The 17,279-nt window shown below is 39.8% G+C and overlaps 1 protein-coding gene and 1 pseudogene across 1 annotated transcript in view; one reads left to right on the top strand and one right to left on the bottom strand.

Moving 5' to 3' along the window:
- Positions 1-17,279, bottom strand: part of SERTAD2 (SERTA domain containing 2) — a 122,520-nt gene that overhangs the window by 31,872 nt on the left and 73,369 nt on the right. The gene's annotated exons all lie outside the window — the stretch shown is intronic.
- LOC100982524 (small ribosomal subunit protein eS10-like) lies at positions 1,963-16,697 on the top strand (annotated as a pseudogene).

The raw sequence follows: 17,279 nt of genomic DNA, 5'->3' as shown, positions 1-17,279 counted from the left end.
AATTTTAAACTTTTGGGAGAGAATATATGAAAATATGTTTATGGCTTTAGGATAAGGAAAATGTGCTGACTGTAGTTCATCTGAGATTCATTCTCCACTTGCCTCTGCTTGGCTCCATGCCTTGAAATGTTGACATCTAGGGACCACCTCACCCAAGTTCCTTTGCTCACTAGCTTCCAACTGGATTCAGACAAAGAAGGTACCAGAAGGAGACCAATGGGTCAGAAGGTGGAGAAGCTGGGGTACTTCTTCCCTGCTCCTTCCTGCTTTGGGCCCTCACCTGCGAGTACACATCCCTCCACAACTACAGATTCTGCCAGGTGGCCCCTTCTCCAGGATGCCAACTCCCACCAGGTTCTAGCAACACCATTTCTTCCCCTTTCCCCTTTAGGCTTAAGGATAGTAACAGCTTCCTACAGTTATTTGTCTTCTGTGCCTCAACTTTTGTCACATCTCTGTAAAATGTCCCTTCACTAGTGTCTCTTTAGTTGAATCATCTCAGTAGAATTCTGTTTCCTGCAGGGATTCTGACTATTGAAGAAACAAAACACCCAATGAACAAACCATAAAGAAAAATATCAATAGCTTTGATTACACTAAAATTAAACATCTCTTACATAAAATACACTACAAACAAGTTAAAGGCAAGCTAAAGATTGTCAAATGATATACGTGATTCATAGAAATAGAATCAACAAAAGATTAGTATTCAGAATTAACAAAGAACTCCTCTGAATCAATCTTTTAAAAGACATATAAATCCAATAGAAAAATGGGTGAGGAAACTAAAATGTCCAATGAACACAGGAATAGGCACTCAACTTCAACAGTAAAAAGAAAAATGCAAATCAGGTTGTGTCAGTGGACATGCCACTAATCCCAGCACTTTGGGAGGCTGAGGTGGTAGGACACTTGAGGCCAGGAGTTCAAGACCAGCCTGGGCAACATAGCTAGACCATTTCTACAAAAAAAAGAAAAATGCAAATTATAAAGAGATATTTCACAGCTATCAAATTGATAAAAATCAAAGTTTTATATGTATACCAATATCAAATACTGATGAGAAAGCAGATAAAAAGGAACTCTCATAAAACTTGTGGGTATATAATTTGGTATGACCACTTTGGAGATAATTAGGCATTTTCTTTGTTTGTTGTTTCTGTGACAGTCTTGCTCTGTTGCCCAGGCTGGAGTGCAATGGTGCCAACACAGCTCACTGCGCCTTGTCCTCCCGTGCTCAAGCGATCCTCTGAGACTCCCAAATAGCTGGGACCACAGGTGCACATCATCATGCCCAGCTAATTTTTATGGGTTTTTGTAGAGATGGGGTCTCACTATGTTGCCTAGGCTGATCTCGAACTCCTAGGCTCAAGTAATCCTCCTGCCTCAGCCTCCCAAAGTGCTGGGATTATAAGCCTGAGCCACCATGCCCAGCCTAATTAGGCACTGTCTAGTAAAGTTGGAGATGCACACACCCTGCCACATACAGTCTTTCTCATATAGAAAAATAAGCTCTACAGAAAAGGATTCAAGTGACTGTTTCCTCAGTTCTCCCAAGGATGGTATAAAGTTAAAATCTGTGATGTGCTAGCAAATGTTTAACAACCAGCTAGGGGGATAGGGAAGGAAGCTTTTATTTGTAGCATTTGCTGATTTCTGTGGTATAAATACCCATACCATGGCTGATTTCAAGCCTCCCAACTGAACTCAAGAATTAGGAAGAGATTAGCACATTCATTCTTAGGAGTGGCTATCAATCTCCAGCTCCAGCTCAACACTTGAATGATTCCAGACTTACAGAAGTTAATTCATTACCCTACAAAGATACCTTAAGAGATTGGGGCTTAATTCCCTCAAGGAATTCTGGATGAGAAGGGCTAAGTCTAGAATCTAGAGAGACTCTTGCTTTTATCCCCATGGAGACATAGGAGAAGAATCTTTTTGGCAGTATTGCTTGTAATAGCAAAATATTGTAAGTAACCTGAAAGTTCAAGATGATATCCTTGAAAACTACAGTGGTTAAAAAGAACTAAAGGTCTTTCCAGCCCTGGCCCCAGACCCTACAGCCATGGAGATGTTGATGCCTAAGAAGAACCAGATTCCCGTTTATGAACTCCTTTTTAAGAAGGGAGTCACGGTGGCAAAGAAGGTTGTCCACATGCCTAAGCACCCAGAGCTGGCAGACAAGAATGTGCCCAACCTTCATGTCATGAAGGCCATGCAGTCTCTCAAGTCCTGAGGCTGCATGGAGGAACAGTTTGCCTGGAGACGTTTCTACTGGTACCTTCATCTGCCCCCGGAGATTGTGCCTGCCACCCTACACCACAGTCATCCAGAGGCTGGCAGGCCTCGGCCTAAAGGTCTAGGGGGTGAGCAACCTGCAAGACTCACAAGAGGGGAAGCAGACAGAGATACCTACAGGCGGAGTACTGTGCCCCCTGATGCCAACAAGAAAGCCGAGGCTGGGGCTGGGTCAGCAACCGAATTCCAGTTTAGAGGCGGGTTTGGTCATGGACGTGGTCAGCCACCTCAGTAAAACTGGAGAGGATTATTTTGCATTGAATAAACTTACAGCCAAAAAAACTTAAAATAAAAAAAAAAAGAACTAAAGGTACCATGTATTATGTGTTGATCTCAAAATATAAAGCTTTATCTCAAAAACAAATATTGACTAAAAGAAAGCAAGTTATAAAATATATACAACACCATTTATATAACATATTTTTAAACATGCAAAACACTGTATATATAGTTTACATATATATATGTATGCAATTATAGAAAATAGATTTAAAAATTCAAGAAAGTAGTTACCTCTGGTAACAGGAGGAGGGTAATAGAATCAGGGAGAGACACACAGGAGATGTCTTTTTAAAAAGTATCAAAGTCTCAAAAGCAAATAAATGTATTCTAATTATTTCATTGTTTCAGAATATAGTAAGTTAAAGAAATACATTTTCTCTTCTTTCTTCCTTATGGTTCCCATGAAGTAGAACCGTGTAAGATTTTTTTTCCTACAACTTCTAGCACCTGTTAATATTGGACAATATTTGTATTGCAAGCATTCATTTATTCCCTATTATTTCAGTAATAAACAATTTATTCTTCTCATTCGTTCTATTATCCTTCTCGCTCTCAATATTAGACTATAAAATCCAATGATAATGCTAAATCAACCTAACGTTCTTCAATAGGAAGTCCAGCTCATTGCTCAAGTATAGGAGAGTAAGTGGTTTAATGCCTGTTTTGGGTGTTATTTCTTACCTGCCAGGCGAACTTCTATCATGCTAACAAGGATAAATCTTCCTCACAAAATATGGAAGGCTTCTTGTTACTTCCTTAAAATGACAAAGAACTCAGCACTAAAAAGTGAAATCTTGGTTTGTTTTTTTTTTAAAGTAAAAAATAGAAACACAGTTTCCCCATAAAATATCTTTCACTAGGTGTTCAGGTGACCACCAAGTGCTACACCAAACGCATTGCAGCTCCTTCTTATGTCTCTTCTTATTGGGGATCTTGACCTTTGGGAACATGATGTTTCAGTGCATGTGTAGTGTGACTTTTTTTTCAAAGAGATTGTCTTGAAATAAGCCTATGTTTTAAGTACACACTTTTCTGCAAGCTAGCAGGCATTCTGAAGCTAGGTGGTTCTAAATAAAGAACTCTAGTCAACAACAGGAAATAACTCCCACAGAAAAAAGGGGCAGAATACAAACTCTCACCAACTCTTGTACACAGCTCACAACGGCCTTTTGTTCCATGCACATTAAGCCTGAAATCTTTACTTTTCAGAGCATGTTGGGGCCTTCGCAGAGCAATTAAACATTTCTTTTCCTTTTGCTGGTGTCCTTGCCTTCTTTCCTCTGAGGAAGTTAATCTTACAACTAACTGCTTACTATGAGATAGCAAATCAGAAAACAGAACAGTTTGTATTTTAACAACTTTTTTCTTAATGGAACTTCTCAAGATAAAAACAAGTTTTGGTGTAAAAACTCACTTTTCCACCTAATACACATGACACCATGGAGAGACACACATACATGTACTAAAGGAGTAGGTTCACATGCAGTATATGTTTCTAAATCTATCAACAAGGATACATCACATTAACCCATATATCTAGACTGATGGGTTATCAGCACTTTACCAGTGGTCAGCAAATCAATGCAACTAGAAGACAAATTTATATCCTCTTCAAAGGTTCCCATCTTGAGTCTTTAGAAAAAGAGGAAGGACAATCTAGATCCCAAGCCAACCAAACAGAAAGACATTAGATGGTAGTCTTTAAAGTCAAAGTGACACCTATTAGAACAGACTGGTGGCATTCAACTATAACACAGCACAGGTGCTCCTGACAAGGGAATGAGACTGAGCAAAAAAGCTTCAATATGACTGAAGATTGGTATTTCTTCCCTCTCTTGTACATTCAGCCTTGCCCTTCCTACTGGCTCCTTGTTGCAATCAATAAATTACAGATTCACTGTATTCTATCTTCACTTTTAAAATAGGAATCAATCCTCCCCATGTTTACTGCTGCAGGAATGCTGCTAGTAGCTACTTCTGTCTATCTACAGCTTTATTTTTCTTCCTGCTTCCTCTGCCTACTGCAGGACAACTCTACTGACCATCCCACAAACGGGCAACAGTGACCCCTAAATGGCATGGCCAATGGACACTTCTCAGCTCCTCATACTACTTAGCCTTTCTGTAGCATCTGACATTACTGACCACCTCGAAAGGTTTCCTTCAAGTTGAACTGTAGTCTCCTGGTTCTTGTCTCCTTGGCCACTTGTAGTTTCCTTTGTTGGCTCCTCTTCCTCTGCCCTCCCTATAAACCTGTAGTTTTAAACTTAAAAAACAACAACAACAACTTCCGGCTGCAGAGAGGGCCAGAGAGGGGTAAAGTACTGTGGTGGGGGCGGGATGGAGATGGCTATGGTTCATGGCCGGGTTGGGAGCAGACATGGGAATGGTTGATTAGGATATTAGAATCCTCAGAAAAATTTAGGAATGTTAAGTGTTTCGAAAAACAATTTCCCAGTTAATAATCCCAGTTACCTAATTAACTATGTAAATATTAGTATTCCCTATGTTTTTGTCTTGCCCCTTTTCTCTTCCTATCCTAGAAACTCTCCCTAGGCAATCTCACCCATTCTCAGAGCACCTACATGCTAATGACTCACAAATCATTAACTTCATTCCAGACCTTTCTCTCTGAGCTCCAGATGTGACCTGTTTATATAGGAAGACTATGCAACCCAGTTTATAAGGGTCATTCCTGGTTTATGCTTGTTATCCTGGCATAATTATTAATAGCACCCTGTGTCAATTTCGAAAAGGTCCTAGTTTGAATGATAAAAGCATATAATTAACCTATTCATGTCCCGTTGCCTATCAGACATCTCCACTGGGTATCGTAAAGGCATCTCCAACTCACAGCACATCTAAAGTTGTCCTAATCATATTCTCCTTAAATTGCCCCCTACTTCCCAAATGCCTAAATACAGTTAAGGCACAACATCCACCTGGAGTCTCCGTTGGAAATCTCAGATTCAAAGTATCTTCCATCTCTCTTACCCTCACATTCATCCAGATACAAAGCCCTGTCAATCTTCTCTCTTATTTTCCATGTATGTCCCATTTCTCCCACCGCTGCCCTAGTCAATACTCTAGTTATCTTTCACTTTGATTATGGCAACAATCTGTCTCCCAATTTCCAGTCCCGAATATTCTCCTCTAATCCATCCACATGACTTACTATATGACAGGTAGCATGGTAGGTCCTAGAAATACAAAATGAACAAGAGATGCTCCCACCCAGTTCAGGTGGAAGATTAACTCATCATTGTGATGCAATGGGTTATGTGGTGGGTGTAAGAGACATGCACAGGATGACAATGGACATGCAGGAGTGGCCACAGAGCCTGGCCAGTGTGGAATGAGGCCAGGAAGTGGATTTTAGGGTAAACAGGAATTCGTCAAGGTCATTAGTCAAGGTCATTAAAGGCAGATGGAACAGGATGAACAAAGATAGGGAGGTGAGAAATAGCATGTGATGTGGGTACAGATCTGAAGTGTAAATTTCAGGCAGGGAGTAGCAATACATAACACTAGAGAGTTTGGCTGGGGCACGTCTAGGAAGGTCTTGGAGGCAACACTGAGTGTGGCCTTTATGTTCTGAAGTCATTAAGAGATCTTCCATGGGAGAATGGCATGACGTGGTTTTCACTTTAGGAAGTTAACTCCCCATTGATTCTTGAACTTTACTGAATGATTCTAACATTTACTTAGACAAACCAACAAATGAGGAAAAAATGAAATAAAAATTAAAAAAGGATATTAAAATATATTTAAAAACAATAATTAAGAGTTGGATTCTGGCAAAAGAAAAATATAAATGAATCTGAATTGAAACACTTGAAACAGACTTTAGTAAAAAGATTTAGTATACACTAAAGACACATTCTTATAAGTGAGGTAAGGGAGGCATGTGCAATGAATGGTTTATTATTTAGGGAGGAAAAACTAACATTAGGTCCTTGCCTCATACAATATGATAAAACACCAGAGATTAAAGAATAACATTAAAAAACATAAGAGAACTAAAAGAAATTACAGATGAATAATTTATCTTAGAGGTAGATAAGACCTTTTCAAACATAAAGCAAAAGAGCCATGAAGATAAAACTGACTACATTAACAAAAACTATATAACAAAAAGCACCATAAGCAAAAATTTTTTTTAAATGACAAACTAGGGAAAATAACTGCAACACAGGTAACAAAGACTTAGTAACTTTATAACCTAAAGAGGTCTTATGAATCAATTAGAAAACCATCAATACTAAATTAGAAAACACTAAAACAAAATTTTATAAATGAGCAAAGGACCCAAACTAATCATTATCAAGGGAAGCAATGCATGAAAAAGCAATACAAATTTAAAAGAACTGTAATTTTTACATAGTAAGCTAGCTAAAGTTGTTTTAAAGCTGTTAACAATGTGAGGGTGCAGTGGACAGGTTGTCTCACAGTTACTGATGTGAGTATAGATTGATTTAACCTTGGGAAAGACAGGGTTTTGGAGATGTGTATCAAGAACCTTTTAAAATTTCTATATCCTGTAATATGGTCGTTTCATTTCTAGAAATTTGCCCCATAGACCTAATCGGAACCATGCATAAAGAATGTGTTCATTCAACAATTATTTATTTATTTGAGACAGGGTCTTATTCTAACTCTCAGGCTGGAGTGCAGTGGCATGATCAAGCTCACTGAAGCCTCAACCTCCTGGGCTCAAGCGATCTGCTTGCTTCGGCCTCCCAAAGTGCCAGGATTACAGGTGTGAGCCATCACGTCCAGCCCAACAAAAATTTATTGAATGCTTACTATGTCCTAGTGGTTTTTTTTTGGTTTTTGTTTTTGTTTTTTTTGAGATGGAGTTTCACTCTTGTCATCCAGGTTGGAGTGCAATGGCACGATCTTGGCTCACTGTAGCCTCCGCCTCCCAGGTTCAAGCGATCCTCCTGCCTCAACCTTCCGAATAGCTGGGATTACAGGCGTGCACCATCGTGCCAGGCAAATTTTTGTATTTTTAGTAGGGACGGAGTTTCACCATGTTGGCCAAGCTAGTCTCGAACTCCTGCCCTCAGGTGATCCGCCCTCCTCAGCCTTCCAAAGTGCTAGGATTACAGCCATGAGCCACTGCACCCAGCCTAAGTTTTAGGAGCTGGAATATGGCTGCAAACAAAACACAAAATCCCTGTTTTCCCGGATCTTACATTCAGGATGGTGGGAGAAAGTGGAATAAATTCGTAAATTATATGGTATATTAGAGATTAAGTGCTATGGGAAAAATAAAGTAGGAAAAAAGGATGGGTAATGTGTGCTTGAGTGTGTATGTGTGGGGCAGGGCTGCAATTGTAAAGAGGTGGTTGAATGTACCTTGATAAGAAAATGACATTTGAGGCCGGGTACAGTGACTCACGCCTGTAATCCCAGCACTTTGGGAAGCTAAGGCAGGCGGATCACGAGGTCAGGAGATTGAGACCATCCTAGCTAACACAGTGAAACCCTGTCTCTACTAAAAATACAAAAAATTAGCCGGGCGTGGGGGCACATGCCTGTAATCCCAGCTACTCGGGAGGCTGAGGCACGAGAATCACTTGAACTCGGGAGGCAGAGGTTGCAGCACTCCAGCCTGGGCAACAGAGTAAGAATCCATCTCAAAAAAAAAAAAGGAAATTAATCATCCCATGAAGTTGTAAAGATTAAATAAATTAAGTGCTTTCTTTTTTCCAAAATGACAGGAACCATTTTATTATTTTAATTTTTTATAGAGACAGGCGTCTCGCTATGTTGCCCAGACTGGTCTCAAACTCCTGGTTTTAAGCGATCTTCCTGCCTTGGGACTCCCAAAGTGCTGGGATTACAGGAGTGAGCCACCAGCCTGAGATAATTTTAAAAGGTACAAGGACCTGACACTAAACAGCCATGTTGGAGGAGGGAGACAACAGCCAGATGAAAGGTAAGTGATGTTGGAGGGGTGCACGTGTTTCCCAGGAGGAGAAGGGAGACAGAATAATGTTTTGAGATACCATGTGAGGTTTCTTGCTGTCCAGCCTCCTGTGCAGCTGGAGATGGCCAGGTGCTGCAGTTCTGGCTAGTCAGGTGTAAAGGGAAAGTCTGCTGGAACTTCTGGGAAGGAATCTTCTTTCTGGTAGCCGTCTGTGACCATGATATAACAAGAATAAGGGTAAGGCTGGGTGGGGTGGCTCACGCCCATAATCCCAGCACTTTGGGAGGCCAAGGGCAGGAGGATCACTTGAGCCCAGGAGTTCAAGACCAGCCTGGGCAATATAGCAAGACCTCATCTCTACTAAAAATAACTGTTAAAAATTAGCCAGGTGTGGTGGTGTGCACCTGTAGTCCCAGCTACTCGGGAGGTTGAGGTGGGAAGCCCAGGAGGTTGGGGCTGCAGTAAGCTATAATCACACCACTGCCCTCCAACCTGGGTGGCAGAGTGAGACCTTGTCTCAAAAAAAAAAAAAAAACAAAAAAAAAAAACCCAAAAACAAACAAAAAAAGGGGATAGGGTAGGTGACAGAGCGAGAACTTGTCTCAAAAAAAAAAAACAAACAAAAAACCCCAAAACAAAAATAAGGGATAGGGTAAAAGCCCAACACACTGAGAGGAGTAGAGCAGAGGTCCAGGTGGGGCCTGGGTCCTTGATGACACCCCTACCCCCATCCTTGCCATGCTGGGACCACCCAGCTCTAGACATCTGAGGAAAACAGTAAATGGCCTTGTGGTTATTTTGTAACTCTGTAGATGCGGGCCAACGGGCCAAAAACCACAGGCCACTAAATCACCTAAGGACTAGTTTAAACACAGCTCCCTAAACCTCACCTACTCTATTCAAACTTTATCTCTGTGGGAGGGGCTTAAGAATCTGCATTTTATACTTCCCAGTTGTACTGGTTTCCTATTGTTGCTGTAACAAATCATAACCTTAGTGGGTGAAAATGACACAAATTTATTCTCATATAGTTCTGGAGGTCAGAAGTCTAAAAATCAAGGTTTTGAGAGGGCTGCATTCTTCCAGAGGCTTCAGGGGAGGCCCTCCTTCATTGTCTTTTCCAGCTTCTAGGGGCTGCCTTGCATTCATTCCTTGGCTCATAACCCCTTCCTGCATCTTCAGAGCACATAATTCCAACCCTTGCTTCTGTCATCCCACCTTCTTCTTCTGCATTTGATGCTCCTGCCCCACTCTTATAACGACCCCTGTAATTACACGGAGCCCAGCCAGATAATGATGATCTCCCCATTTCAAGAACCTTAATTACATTTGCAAAGTCTCTTTTACCACGTAAAGTAACATACAGGGAGGATTACTCTGACCACCACACCAGCTGATTGTGGAACCACCGAAAATCAGATTTAAGCCACTGTTTGTTGGCTTTTCTGTAACCTGCAGGTGAAAGCATCTTAATAAACCACTTACTGGTGATAAAAAACTTTAACCTAGCAGTTCTCAGTGGGAGCAGAGGTGGGGGATGAGGGGACAGAGAAAAAGGTCTGGGAAAGCTATGCACATTAGAATCATTTGGGATCTTTTTCCAAAATATATGTACCTGAGTTCTGCCCCAGACCCATGGAATTGGGATACCCTGGTATGTACAGGTGAACAAACTTCCCTGGGAGATTCGGCTGCAATCCCTAGTTAAGATCTACTGAATAACCTCCAACTATGCCTTAGCTTTCTTATCTGTAAAATATTGAAATATGTCTTGCCTGTCTCTCATGATTTTGTGGACATCAAGGTAGGCAAAGTATACACAAGCACTTTGAAATTAATAAAGAGCTACATAAGTATAACTGGTGATTGGCCAGGTGTGGTGGCTCATGCTTGTAATCCAGCACTTTAGGAGGCCAAGGCGGTGGATCACTTGAGGTCAGGAGTTCGAGGCCAGCCTGGCCAACATGGTGAAACCCCATATCTACTAAAAATACAAATAATTAGTCGGGCGTGGTGGCATGCACCTGTAGTCCCAGCTACTCGGGAGGCTGAGGCAGGAGAATCGCTTGAACCTGGGAGGCAGAGGTTGCAGTGAGCTGAGATCACACCACTGCACTCCAGCCTTGGTGACAGAGTAAGACTCTGTCTCAAAAAAAAAAAAAAAGTATAACTGGTGAAATTGATGCAGGCTGTAAATGTTGGTGTGTAAAACAATTCATCCAGAGAGAACTCGTTACTTGGAACTTAGAAAATAAGCAAAAAAATCCTTCGACAAAAATAAGATAAAACAAAGCACATATACCAAACCTCATACATTAACATGTATTACCTAAGTGCCTATTTAATCTTAAAGATTAAAATATATCTGGCCTTTTTCCCAAACCACAGATTGTAAATGAAAATTTAGAAATTTAGAAGGGAGAAAGAATTAAAAGAGGCAAGTGCATGATAGTAGAAAAAAGAAAAAGACAGCTAACAACTAGAATAGAAGGGAGGGATTATAAAAACATTGATTTGGCTGGGCATGGTGGCTCATGCCTGTAATCCCAGCACTTTGGGAGGCACAGGTGGGTGGACTGCTTGAGCCCAGGGGTTCCAGACCATCCCTGGGCAACACAGCAAGACCCCATCTCTTTTAATTAAAAACAAAAACCAACACTGATTCAATAATTCAAAAAATTTACTGATCTAGGACCATTAAAATAATGGTAAATAGCACCATGTCCCTTACTAGCTCTACCCTAAAGGAATCTATTTCACAGAATATTTTAGCAATCTAAATGATCCTGAATCATGATGAAAATGTAGCATTGCTCAATGCTGTCTATGGAAAAAATATAATAATAACATCAACAACAAACATGACATAAAGAAAGATTTTTATTGAACAAGCTTATGTTAAACAAGTTTAGGTACTTAACGAGATAAACTTCAGGTGTCTATAAAATTCACATGCACAGAAAGTTGGTATGCTATATAAATAACAAGTCTGTGTAAACAAAGGCATTATAAATCTACATATAAATTCTGCTGATGTGAAGGAAGTCCTCACAAATCATAAGAGCTCAATAAATGTGTAAAAAAATAAACAAAAAAATCCCAAAAAAACCTGTGTTTTTTAGGAGACCAAAATAAACATTATCACCTTCATGGATGAAGAATGGTGACGGATCAGTCCATCTGCTGGCTGTGGATAATTTTAAACTTGGATAATTACAGTACTTTAAAAAACTGTATAGCATTTACAGATTGTAAAGCACGCTGACATCATCATCTTATTTGTTCCCCATCCCCAAGACCCCAAGCACCAGCTACTATTCTGTTTTACACCTGAGGAACTGAGCGAGGCTCAGAGAAAACTTTCTCAAGATGACACAACCACCAAGAAGCAAAGCCCAGACTGGAATCTATATATCTTCTACTTCAAGATCTGGTTTTCATTTTCTAATTTATATTACTGTAAATATCACTTTACTTAACTGTCTAAAGAAGATTCTTTGCCAAGGCACATTTCTAAAAACAAACTCAGATGGAAACAAACTTATGGTGATCTATCTATCTATCTAGCAATCAATCATCTATCTATCATCAATCAAGCAGCATGAACCAGAAAAACTTTAATATATCTTTTTAGAAATATATTCTATTTTTCCTTCTTAATACACCCACATACAGCCTAAGTTACTATAAACAGCTTTAGCTTAGAGTGAAATTTTATGACTGAATTTTAAACACTTAAATAGAAAATGCTAAGATGGTCTTATCTAGTAAACAAGAGCATTAGCTCTAAAAACAAAAAGCTCAAAATGTACTGATTTCACAAGCATTTGGCTTCTATGTGAAAAACTGCAGGTACTTCAATGGTGTGTTTTACTTTTATTTGTGTTTCTAGAGTACTACTATGCTTCCATGCTAATTCAACCCACGTATGTTGACGACACATGCGGATCCTAAAATGCCATGATTCATCTGAGGCTGCCACAGTTGTGCAGCTTAGGGATGTACCCATCAGATGTGAGGCTGCATGCATTCACACTTTCTGTCCCTGTCACACACTGCAAATAACTCCAGGAAAGCATAGTCATCCACCTCTGACTCACCCTCCCACCTGAGGGAGAGCCTGTGCTATGAGACTGAAGTAAAGGCACCCTTCATCAGAAATCATCTTTTCTACATTAACGGTAAAAAAAAGAAAAAGAAAAAGAAAAAAGTCTTCATTATGAGTTTGGCTGCTTTTATACCATTTTATACCATCAGTACCTGTTAGTTCTTTTGCAGAGAAACCAGAGGCAAAACAAAGAGTATTTTGAGACTACTTAACATGTAACTTAGCAAACTGTGGGCAACATTTTCTGACATGCCTGCAAACACTGACTGTGGAGTCAGACAGTCCTGAGACAGACAGGGTTTCAACTTCTAGCTTGACCATGTGTTGGTTGGTTGACTTTCAGCAACTTGCTTAAGCCTCAATTTCCTCATCTGTAAAAAGGGGATAGACCCAGAACCTGCAGTGTGGTGTTACTGTGAGAATTAAATGAGATAATGTATGTAGAAAGGTTAGTGCAGCCTCTGAAAATGATAAACAACAGTAGTTATTTTTGTTAATAATTATTTAATAACATAATGCTCATCAAATTCAATACTGTGCTGGTGGTCACTGGCGCTGGATGGAGAGCTCCCTGGTTTGTCCCCAGCAGGCCTCGTCACTGCTGCCAACTGGGACAAATCTTACAGAGGCGTTGTGGTGCGCACTGTACAGGAGAGATTAGATGAAGCTCCACTCATTTAAGGCATTAGGTCAGACTGGAGTATAGGAGAAATATATTTTTATTGAATGAATATCATCATCTGACTAGCATTCAAAATGTACCTCTGCCACTGCAAATTTAATATAAAACCAATACCCCTGTTTTTTCTTCATCTAACATTTACCGAATGTCCACTGTGCCAGGCTTTAGGCTAAGCTTAAGACAAGACTCTCTCACAAATTACTAAGAGTGTCAAACCTCTGGATTGTTAATTTTCTGAGATTCCCTCCTCTTGTCCCTTTGCTTTAGTTATATTCTGATGGGAAAACATAATAAAGTCTAGGAAAGACCAGCTACTTTCTTCAATGGCTTTATAACTCAAGTAACAGGAGGAATCAGCATGCTTCTTCCTACTTTCATTGCTATAACTGGGTTACAGCACTTTTTTTTTCTACATTAAAAAATGCCAGTAATGAGCTGGGTGCAGTGGTGCACACCTGTAATCCCAGCTATTTGGGAGGCTGAGGAGGGAGGATCACTTGAGCCCAAGAGTTTGAGAGCAGCCTGGGCAGCATAGCAAGATCTCATCTCAAAAAACAAACAAACAAACAACAACAACAACAACAAATAAAACAGGATGGGAGAACTGGGGGAATAGATACAGCACGGAGAGTTAATAGAGTGGTTAGTAGTCCATAAGTGGTAAGAGACTGTGGCTTACATTTATAATTTTAAGGTAGAAAAAAATGAATTAAAATATCAAATGATTAGCAATTGAAATGGCTTTGGATTTGGTTGGTAATTAATAGTAATAACCACAATGGCATCTTGGACTTCTGCATATAGTGCTTTTCTCCAAGGATCTCCATATGCTCCTTTACCCCTCCCAGCCACCCTGTGAGGAAGACAGGGCTCCGGCTCTGGCAGGGAGGCAACCTCCTGGACTTTGGACTTGGAACCCAATGCTCTTTTCACCACCTTTTTCCCTTTTCACTGTCTTCTCACAACATCTCTTGAAGATAAAGAAGGACCAGATACCTGGTAGAAATGAAGCAAAATGGAGCAGAGGAATTATGTAAATTCAGGGATAAAGAAAGGCTAGAAAGGGGCTGGGCGGGGTGGCTCACGTCTGTAATTCCAGCACTTTGGGAGGCCGAGGCGGACGGACCACTTGAGGACAGGAGTTCGAGACCAGCCTGGCCAACATGGTGAAACCTCATTTCTACTAAAAATACAAAATTTAGCCAAGTGTGGTGGCAGGTGCCTATAATCCCAGCTACTCGGGAAGCTGAGGCAGGAGAATCACTTGAACCTGGGAGATGGGGGTTGCAGTGAGCCGAAATTGTGCCACTGTACTCCAGCCTGGGCAAAAGAGCAAGACTCTGTCTCAAAAAAAGAGAAAAAGGCTTTTAAAAGCTGTTCAAGAGAAATACAATCTGAGTCTAATTAGGTTCACCCAAACTGAGTGTGCTGAACCTAATGACTCTTCATTAACGCAATACTCACCTCTCATCAACGACGTTTGCTAGCATAGCCCTTGTGAGTAGTGGGTACAGAGAAACAGAAAAAAGGTCTTAATATTTAGGTCAATGTGGTCAAGTTGTCAGTGCTAGACCCATAAAGGAAGGAAGGGAAAAAAGAAGAGAAAGAGAAGCTTTGATTACTATGAAACATTTCTCAAAGATTTAGATGAAGTCAAACCATGGCACCTGAGATGTTATTCCCTGTAATTCAAATGTAAATTCAGAGATGGGTAGCTCTGCCCCAAGAAAATTCAACTTTCAGAGAGCATGTATGCAATATCTTCAGGCCCAGAATATATTCAAACTTGGTAGGGCATCACATGGCCATTAGTTAACATTATAATTTGCTTTTGAACATAGAGTGTTTCTAATTCAACCAGAGCTTATTTCCAAATCTTTAACCATTCTGTAGACAAAAAAAAAAAAAAAGTAGCATTACGACATTATTACTAAGCAAAAGACTAAAAATACTAAAATGCAATGGAAACTATTATTTGAGTACATATACAACTCCCATTGTTATTAAGAGAGCTGAGCACACACACATTTAGAGGGAAAAGATACTCTGTAATGCTTCAGAGCTACTGTGATGCAGTAGCTTCCTAAAACTAAAGAAGAAAAGCAGAGACTGGTTAGATTTGCAGTTTTCAAATAGGTACATGTCCAATCAATTATTTATTTTGGGTTAATTTTAGTGAAAAAAAATTACCTCACATGAAATGGTTGCATCACTGAAGGGTTAGATCATTACACTCTTTTCAGAAAAGCAAAGATAAGTTTAGTAAGTGTAAATAATACACTAAATAAAGGTCCCCTTTCTCAGTTGAGAAAACACGTGAGTTGAAATCAAGTACGGAGAATTCTGGAATCAGTTTCACAATTACTTATGACACCACAAGTAGTGAGAACAAAAATCCTTTATAGGAACATTTTTTTTTAAGTTCACAATTATGTGGTTGGGTACTTATTTACCCACCAAAAGCTATGCAGACCATAAGGTCTCAAAAACAAAGAAGTATGCTCTCTCTGTGTTAAGACTTCTGGCTTTCTTTGGAGAAGAATGGGTGTGGTTGTGGTGGGGGAGGGAGGGCATTTAAGCTGGAAGAGGCTTGTGAAGCCCATCCAAGACTTTCATTTTAAGAAAGATAGATAAACAAACAAACATTGGTTCCTTTTATTGAGGAATCTGCCTATCTGCCCGGTTGCAATAGTGAATGAACTTCTTTTACTGTGGTGTGGGTGTTGGGGGTTGACAAGAGTTTTAATTGTATATTACCAACATGGGTTTAAAACTTTTTTTTTTTGGTGTTTTAAAACTAACCACCCTCCCCCTTCAAAAACAGTAAAACTTGTTTCTTCTGGTGAACAAAGACTTGGGCCCTCTAATGGTTTCATGCAAGTTGGTTTTTTAAGACCTGGAAACTGATTGGGTGACATTTAATCTTCGAGATTAAAATCACTTGGTGAATATTGTATTGTTCCACTGTTCTCACTGTCATTTTGGCATTTGGGGCCTCGCTCTGCTGCTTCTGCTGGAGCACTTACCAGCTAATGAAACCTAGCCCAGGAGCAGCTGCCTGAATCTATGTCAAACTGCATCTGGCACCCATCTATCTTCCAGTCATCTAAATTCACCTCGGAAATCATACAAAAGCAGCCACATCAACACACCAGTCTTTGTTTTATCAAGGCTGTAAAGCAATTTTAGACTTTTTTTAAAAAAAATCCTATGTATTTCAGAGTGGCAGCTTTTGAAAGGATGAGGGAAAGTATTTTCTAAATCCTGAGAATATTGAGACTTTAAAATACCAAGTAAAAATTTGGTAGACCATCATTAGCACGGTTTTGGCTGAAACAGTACATTGAGGGGCTTGCCAGTAGAGACACAATGCTGCCGACAGATCCCAGACAAGGAGGCGAGTCTGCTTAAAATTCTTGAGTTGTCACAGTTATTAAATATGCTGCACCACAAAACCTTCCAGTACTCAAGGTTTTCTCACTATCAGTTCTGTGAAATTATCAGAAATGCTGGTTTTAGCAAAGAAATTATTTACATGTGCATTCAGGGAACATTCTTTTCAAAAACCATTATATGAGAGAGAGAACAGTTTTCCTGAATGAGAGTATACAGATAAATAAAATATGTTATTTAAAAGATACACTCTTACTAAAATTGTAAGTAGTTGGATCACTCTGCAGTAGCTGACTTTTCTCCTACCCTTCTGATGATGACCTGTATAAGGGGATACCGTTTTCTTTAACTGTGATGGCTAAAGCTTGATCCTTTAAGAAATGAGTATAACAAACATGTACAAAAGGATCTACAAGGAAAGCCAAGTCATAGATGATGCCTAAAGCAAACTTAGTTTTCAGGTCAGCAATACGTAAAAGACAGCTTTTCTTTTGCTTATTTGTTGATTTTAATTCTAATATATGTTATAAATTTCCCTTGAGATAGTGTTTTACCTGCGTCCTATGCTTTTTTGAAAA

Source organism: Pan paniscus, chromosome 12, assembly GCF_029289425.2.
Source record: "Pan paniscus chromosome 12, NHGRI_mPanPan1-v2.0_pri, whole genome shotgun sequence".
Classification (NCBI taxonomy): Eukaryota; Metazoa; Chordata; class Mammalia; order Primates; family Hominidae; genus Pan; species Pan paniscus.
This window is presented reverse-complemented; position numbering and strand designations above follow the sequence as displayed.